Raw genomic sequence first — 8,671 nt, forward strand, 5'->3', positions numbered from 1 at the left:
TATTTAATTTATATGTATATTATACTAATTTATATAAAAATAAGTGCCATCATTTAAACTGTCCAAATAGTTACATGTTTGATTTGAAGGAGCTTTTAGTAATTCATAGTCAAAGAAAAAACACTATTCACTTTAACTGATAAGACAGGTAGATAGCAAAAATGCCTATCACCTCAGTGTTAGAAAGAATCATTCCACCTGCCTCCCAGTTTCCTACCTACCTCAGTCCCTAACATAGGCATGTTTGCCCTTTCTGCAGTTTTGTGGTATGGCTCCATCCTCCTCTCTCTTTCTCTAGAGTAAAGTAATTAAGCATATATGGCTCAGCTCCTTTTGGTTTCTCTGTCCTACAAAGGAGCCTGTCCACAGAGCAGCCAGTCTCTGCCCATCAATGAAGTAAACTGACCACAGCATACTCTGTCCCTGTGTGTCAGGAAGAGGCTAGATAGAGTGATAAGAGGTGCTGCAGTTTAGGGGTTAGTAATTACAAGCACACTGGTTACAGAGCTAAGCATTATGCTATAAACATTTTTATCACTGATAAGGTTGATATTTTAAGTTTCAACTGTCTGATTCACTTGTTTATTTCTCAGAATGCTGAAGGTACCACCTATCTTCTTTTGGAGGCTTAGTATAAAAGCAAGAACAAAGAGATAAATGGGGGGAAAAGCTTTAAGCAAAAGGAACGAGGACTTGATGTTTTGAGAAGTTTTCAGCCTGTCCAAATTGCAAGAGATTAGTAAAGTCGCTGTTAGGAAAGCATACTCTGGAGAGAAGGGCAAGAGTGTGGCTGAATAACCTCTTGCTAGTTCTGACTAAAGCATGTGATTCATGGGTCCTCCCAATGATCTCAGAAGAAGCTAACAATAAAGATGGGATTATCCAGGAAAGATCTGTCTATGGAATAGAAGACCATGACATACACAAGAACAAGATCTTTTGAGAATGTTATACCAACAGAAATACTGCTAGCTTGAATTGAAAGACACAAAGGCAGGATGAAATGAAGGAAGGGTGCTAGACTCCAAAAAGTCTACAGACTACCTTTCTCAGCCTCTGGTAACTATCATTCTACTCTCTATCTTCGTAAGTTCAATAGTTTTAATTTTTAGCTCCCACAAGTAAGTAAGAACATGTGGCCATAGCTGCAGATCCACAGGCACAGAGGCCAAAGCCAGAGCCACAGGTACAGGGCAGAGCCATGGATCCAGAAGGGTAAAGATTCAAGTCACAGATCATTAGTCCTAATAGTATTTGCCCTGCTGAATTTCAAAGTTGCTTGGAACTGCTGATATCTTTCTTCCTTGATTTTCCCTCGTAAAATGGAAATGTCTATAACTTTCAACCTATGTCTGTCCCATCATGGTATTTTGAAAGCAGACCACTTGTTTTCTAGTTTCATAGGACCACAAATGGAGAATTTTGCACCAGGATGGATTCTATCCAGTCCTCCCATAACTGATTTAGATGATGAGATTTGGGACTTTTGAGCTAATGATATTTAGATGAGATTTTGAACTTGAAATGAAGCTGAAAATTGAAGGATATTGGGATGGATCTTTGGGGACCACTGGAAGGACCATGGTAGGCTAAACAATAATGCCTGAAGACATTCCATGTCCGAAACCTTGGAACCTGTCACTATTACCTTATGTGGCAAAAAAGGGGTGGGCGAAGCCTCTTCAGTTACAATTTAGAATCTTGAGATGGGGAGATTATCTTGGGTAGACCCTAAATGCAATCACGTATATTCTTTTTTTTTTAATTTTTTCTTATTTCATGTATATTCTTATAAGAGACAGAGGAAGATCTTTGACACCCACACAGAGGAGATAATGTGAAGACAGAGGCAGAGATTGGGGTGCTGCAGTCACAATTTCAGAAGCTGGAAGAAGCAAGGAGCAAATTCTCTTCCAGAGCAGCTTCTCCTCTGGAGGGAGTGTGGCCCTACTGATATCTTGACGTTGGCCTAGTGAAACTGATTTTGGATTTATGGCCCCCAGAACTGGAAAGAAATCAATTTCTGTTGTTTTAAGCCACCAAACTTGTGGGATATTTAATATACTTAATTGTAGCTATAAGACAAAAACAAAAATGGGACACACATGGAAGCATAGTATGTAAATACTTCATGTTCTGTCGAAGCAAAATATACAACTAAAAATGGGGAGAAGGATAGAGAGAAAATAATGGAAAGAATAGGGACATAGAAAAACTCACTTATTGTACAGGAAATAGGTAGAAATTAAAACAAAAAAAAATTTTAACTGACATACCTGACAATGGTATGTAAAAAAAGAAAACAAGATTAAAGGCTCTATAAAAGGTATATATACAAAGGTAACCACCAGAACAAAATTACAAACTTCCTAAATACCAAAAGAAATTTTTTAAAAGAACAGAGAAGAAACATCACATAGAAAATGTAATTGTAGTACAATAAACAGTACTATAAAATAATGTGATGAAGTTAACATCAAACATACCAGTAAGTGTTATAAGCTTACTTCAATTAAAAGAAGAATATTTTCAAATTGTCTAACAAGTCAAGACTGAAGTCTACATTGTATACAAGAGACATACTTAATACAAAATAATTCCAGAAGGCTAAATACATTAAAGATCTAAAATACAGAAAGCTAAATGTAAAAAGCCAAGATAAGCCAGGAAATTGGAAACAAGAAAAAAGTAGAAGTTTCATTCCTGATATTAGACGAAGTAGAAATGAAGTCAAAACGTATTAAATGTGACAAAGCATACTTTATAATGCTAAAAGTTAAAAATCACAATGAAGCTATAACACTTATGTTCCAAAACACATGTACCAAAAAACACAATAATCACTTTTATAAGAAAGGAAGTATTTAACACCGAACAATTAAATATACTTAAACATAAAATGCAAAGAGAAATAGAAACATACTAGTAGTAGGAGACTTTAATACACCATTCTCAGAAGAAAATAGTGGCAAAAATAAGTAAGGATACAAAAGTATTAAACAACATAAGCAATGAGGTAGATCTATGGATATACCTTTAGAACTTTATACCTTGTTAGAGTATATACCTTCTTCTCAGGCACATACATGGAACATTTGTAAAAATTTGATCATATATTAGGTCACAAAGAAAACATCATTAAGTTCCACAAGTGGAAATATTACAAATCACACTCTGAATGTAATGTAATAAAATTAGAAAAACAAAGAGACTCTGGAAATTTTTTTTAAATCTTCTATTAGACAATTCTTAAGTAAACATGAAAATATAAACTGAAATTACCTCATTCCTAAAGTAACAAAACACTACATACCAGAATGTATGGTACACATTTATAGTAGTGATCAGAGTAGAATTCAGAGCCCTAAACATGTTTATCAATTAAAAATAAAAGAATGAAAATTAATGTATTAAATTCTCAACTAGGGTTACTAGAAAAACAAAGTAAACCAAAAAAATGCATAAGGAAGGAAATAAAGATAAAAGCAAAAATTGATGAGGAAGAAATCAGAAAACTAGACCTCTAACTAATAAGTTAAAAATGTTAGTTCTTTGAAAAATTCATTAAATAGGCAAACCACTAAATAACTTAATTTTAAGAAAGAGAACAAACCAAAATAAATGATTGAGGAGAACAAGTAAGCACTGAAACAATTTTTTTTAGAAGTATAGAGATTATTGGTACATCTCTATAGAAATACACTGATTAACCTACATGAAATGGAAAATTTCCTAAGAAAATATAACTTATAAAAATTGGCTTGAGAAGAAATAGAAGCTTAAATAAACAAGCAAAGTTATTATGGCACTTCACCACAAAAAAAAAAAAAAAAAAAGCACCATGCACATGCACAAATAGTTTCAAAGCAGGAAAGCTATCAGCCTCAAAAAACAGATAGTCTCAATACTATATAAATTATTCCAGGACTTAAAAAATTAGAAAAATCTTCCAGATGGTTCTTATGAAATCAAGTATCGCATTGTTATCTCAATCTGATAAAGATTGCAGACACAAAAAAACTACAGAGAATATCATTTATGAATTTTAACACAAGAATACTAAATAAAATATTAACAAACAACCTCCAATACTCCATTAATGAAAATAACACATTATGGCCACATAGAATTTATTGCAGAAATGCAAGGACAGTGCAATATTAGGAAACTCATAACATAATGCACCATATTAAGAGACATAAGCAGAAAACTCATATGATTATACATACTGAAAGTCTGATAAAATTAACTTATTACTGATTAAAATAAAACAATCAAGAAAACAAGAATTGATTGGTATTTCCTTAGCACTGTTTTAAAAAAAAATGTATCTGAGTATGGTGGTTGCACGCCTGTAGTCCCGCTACTAGAGGCTGAAGTAGGCTGAGGTGAGAGACTGAGGTGAAAGGATCACCTGAGCTGTGATCATGCCACTGCACTATGGCCAGGGTGACAGAGTGGGACCCTGTCTCAAAAAAGACTAAAAATAACAATGATTTTAAAAATTTAAAGAAAGAAAGAAAAAAGACCTCAGTACTAAAGCCAGTACCTTACTTAAAAGGAAACAATAAAAGCATTTTCATACAATCAGAAACAAGGCAAGGATCCCCACTATCTCCATTATTATAGAACACTGTCCTATAACTAATAAAATATACAAAAGAAACCAATTAGAGGTGAAAGACTTAGAAAACAAGGAAAACAATGTCTATTTGCAGATGAGACGACAGTCAACCTAGAAACCCCTAGAAAATCAGTGCTAAAACTAATTCAACCAAGATTCAATAAAGTAGCAGAATATCAAGGCAACACACAGATATCAGTAGCTTTCATAAAAACAAAGAATAACTAGTTTGGAGGTATAATGGAAGACAAAATTCCACTTAAAAGAAGAACAAAAGCCCCAAAATACTTAGGAATAAACTCAATGAGAAATAAGCAAAATCTATATGAGAGAAATGTTAAGACACGGGTGAAAAACAGAAAAGTAGACTTTTTTTCCTAGTTGTTTATTATTATTATTATTATTATTATACTTTAAGTTCTGGGCTATATGTGCAGAACGTGCAGTTTTGTTACATAGGTATACACATCCCATAGTGGTTTGCTGCACCCATCAACCTGTCACGTACATTAGGTATTTATTTCTCCTAACGCTATCCCTCCCCTAGCCTCCAATCCTCCAACAGGCCCCGGTGTGTGATGTTCCCCTCCCTGTGTCCATGTGTTCTCATTGTTCAACTCCCACTTATGAGTGAGAACACGCAGTGTTTGGTTTTCTGTTCTTATGTTAGTTTGCTGAGAATGATGGTTTCCAGCTTCATCCATGTCCCTGCAAAGGACATGAACTCATCCTTTTTATGGCTGCCATGGTATGTATGTGCCACATTTTCTTTATCCAGTCTATCATTGATGGACATATGGGTTGGTTCCAAGTCTTTGCTATTGTGAATAGTGATGTATTAAACATATGTGTGCATGTTTCTGTATAGCAGAATGATTTATAATCCTTTGGGTATATACCCAGTAATGGGATTGCTGGGTCAAATGGTATTTCTGGTTCTAGATCCTTGAGGAATTGCCACACTGTCTTCCACAATGGTTGAACTAATTTACACTCCCACCAACAGTGTAAAAGCGTTCCTATTTCTCCACATCCTCTCTAGCATCTGTTATTTCCTGACTTTTTAATGACTGCCATTCTAACTGGCATGAAATGGTATCTCATTGTGGTTTTGATTTGCATTTCTCTGATGACCAGTGATGATGAGCTTTTTTTAATGTTTGTTGGTCACATAAATGTATTCTTTTGAGAAGTGTCTGTTCATATCCTCCACCCATTTTTTGATGGGGTTGTTTTTTTCTTGTAAATATGTTCAAGTTCCTTGTAAATTCTGGATATTAGACCTTTGTCAGATGGGTAGATTGCAAAAGTTTTCTCCCTCTCTGTAGGTTGCCTGTTCACTCTGATGATAGTTTCTTTTGCTGTGCAGAAGCTCTTTAGTTTAATCAGACACCCTTTGTCAATGTTGGCTTTTGTTGCCATTGCTTTTGGTGTTTTAGACATGAAGCCCTTGCACATGCCTATGTCCTGAATGGTATTGCCTAGGTTTTCTTCTAGGGTTTTTAGGGTTTTAGGTCTTACGTTTGACTCTTTTAATTCATCTTGAGTTAATTTTTGTATAAGATGGAAGGAAGAAGTCCAGTTTCAGTTTTCTGCATATGGCTGGCCGGTTTTCCCAACACCATTTATTAAATAGGGAATCCTTTCCCTATTGCTTGTTTGTCTCGGGTTGGTCAAAGGTCAGATGGTTGTAGATGTGTGGTGTATTTCTGAGGCCTCTGTTCTGCTCCATTGGTCTATATATGTGTTTTGGTACCAGTACCATGTTGTTTTGGTTACTGTAGCCTTGTAGTATAGTGTGAAGTCAGGTAGCATGATACCTCCAGCTTTGTTCTTTTTGCTTAGGATTGTCTTGGCTATGAGGGCTCTTTTTTGGCTCCATATGAAGTTTAAAGTAGTTTTTTCCTAATTCTGTGAAGAAAGTCAATGGTAGCTTGATGGGGATAGCATTAAATCTATAAATTACTTTGGGCAGTATGGCGATTTTCATGATATTGATTATTCCTATCCATGGGCATGGAATGTTTTTCCATTTGTTTGTTTCCTCTCGTATTTCCTTGAGTAGTGGTTTGTAGTTCTCCTTGAAGAGGTCCTTCTCATCCCTTGTAAGTTGTATTCCTAGGTATTTTATTCTCTTAGTAGCAATTGTGAATGGGAGTCCACTCATGATTTGGCTGTTTGTTATTGGTGTATAGGAATGCTTGTGATTTTTGCACATTGATTTTGTATCCTGAGACTTTGCTAAAGTGGCTTATCAGCTTGAAGATTTTGGGCTGAGACGATAGGGTTTTCTAAATATACAATCATGTCATCTGCAAACAGAGACAATTTGACTTCCTCTTTTCCTATTTGAATGCCCTTTATTTCTTTCTCTTGCCTGACTGTCCTGGCCAGAACTTCCAATACTACATTGAATAGGAGTGGTGAGAGAGGGCATCCTTGCCTTTTGCCTTGCCCATCCAGTATTCTATTGGCTGTGGGTTTGTCACAAATAGCTCTTATTATTTTGAGATATGTTCCACTGATACCTAGTTTATTGAGAGTTTTTAGCATGAAGAGGTTTTGAATTTTGTCAAAGGCCTTTTCTGCATCTATTGAGATAATCATGTGGTTTTTGTCTTTGGTTCTGTTTACATGCTGGATTACATTTATTGATTTGCATATGTTGAACCAGCCTTGCATCCCAGGGATGAAGCCTACTTGATTGTGGTGGATAAGCTTTTTGATGTGCTGCTGGATTCCATTTGCCAGTATTTTTTTGAGACTTTTTGCATTGATGTTAATCAGGGATATTGGCCTGAAACTTTCTTTTTTTGTTGTGTCTCTGCCATGCTTTGGTATCAGGATGATGCTGGCCTCATTTTAATGAGTTAGGGAGGATTCTCTCTTTTTCTATTGTTTGGAATAGTTTCAGAAGGAGTGGTACCAGCTTCTCTTTGTACCTCTGTAGAATTCGGCTGTGAATCCACCTGGTCCTGGACTTTTTTTGGGTGGTAGGCTATTAATTACTGCCTCAATTTCAGAACTTGTTATTGGTCTATTCAGGGATTCGACTTCTTCCTGGTTTAGACTTGGGAGGGTGTATGTGTCCAGGAATTTATCCATTTCTTCTAGATTTTCTAGTTTATTTGCATAGAGTTGTTTAGAGTATTCTATGATGGTAGTTTGCATTTCTGTGGGATCAGTGGTGACATCCCCTTTATCATTTTTTGTTGTATATATTTGACTCTTCTCTCTTTTCTTCTTTATTAGTCTGGCTACCGGTCTATTTTGTTGATCTTTTCAAAAAACCAGCTGCTGGATTCATTGATTTTTTTAGAAGGGCTTTTCGTGTCTCTATCTCCTTCAGTTCTGCTCTGATCTTAGTTATTTCTCGTCTTCTGCTAACTTTTGAACTGGTTTGCTCTTGCTTCTCTAGTTCTTTTAATTGTGATGTTAGGGTGTCGATTTTCTATCTTTCCTGCTTTCTCTTGTGGGCATTTAGTGCTATAAATTTCCCTCTACACACTGCTTTAAATGTGTCCCAGAGATTCTAGTATGATGTGTCTTTGTTCTCACTGATTTCAAAGAACATCTTTAGTTCTGCCTTCATTTAGTTATGTACCCAGTAGTCATTCGGGAGCAGGTTGTTCAGTTTCCATGTAGTTGTGCAGTTTTGAGTGAGTTTCTTAATCCTGATTTCTAACTTGATTGCACTGTGGTCTGAGAGACTGTTTGTTATGATTTCCGTTTTTGCATTTGCTGAGGAGTGTTTTACTTCCAATTATGTGGTCAATTTCAGAATAAATGCAATGAAGTAAGAGAACAATGTATATTCTGTTGATTTGGGGTGGAGAGTTCTGTAGATGTCTATTAAGTCTGCTTGGTCCAGAGTTGAGTTCAAGTCCTGAATATCCTTGTTAATTTTCTGTCTCATTGATCTGTCTAATATTGACCATGAGGTGTTAAAGTCTCCCCTATCCAAGGGAAGCCATGAGGGACTGAGCCTAAGGAACCTTGCACTCTGGCCCACATACTGCACTTTTCCCATGGTCTTCCAAGAGATTC

At 35.8% G+C, this 8,671-nt stretch overlaps 1 protein-coding gene across 2 annotated transcripts in view; it reads right to left on the minus strand.

Annotated features, from left to right (window-relative positions):
- SPICE1 (spindle and centriole associated protein 1) overlaps positions 1-8,671 on the minus strand; it is a 70,614-nt gene that overhangs the window by 29,334 nt on the left and 32,609 nt on the right. The gene's annotated exons all lie outside the window — the stretch shown is intronic.

The sequence above is a fragment of the Mandrillus leucophaeus genome, unplaced genomic scaffold (assembly GCF_000951045.1).
Source record: "Mandrillus leucophaeus isolate KB7577 unplaced genomic scaffold, Mleu.le_1.0 Scaffold775, whole genome shotgun sequence".
Taxonomy (NCBI): domain Eukaryota; kingdom Metazoa; phylum Chordata; class Mammalia; order Primates; family Cercopithecidae; genus Mandrillus; species Mandrillus leucophaeus.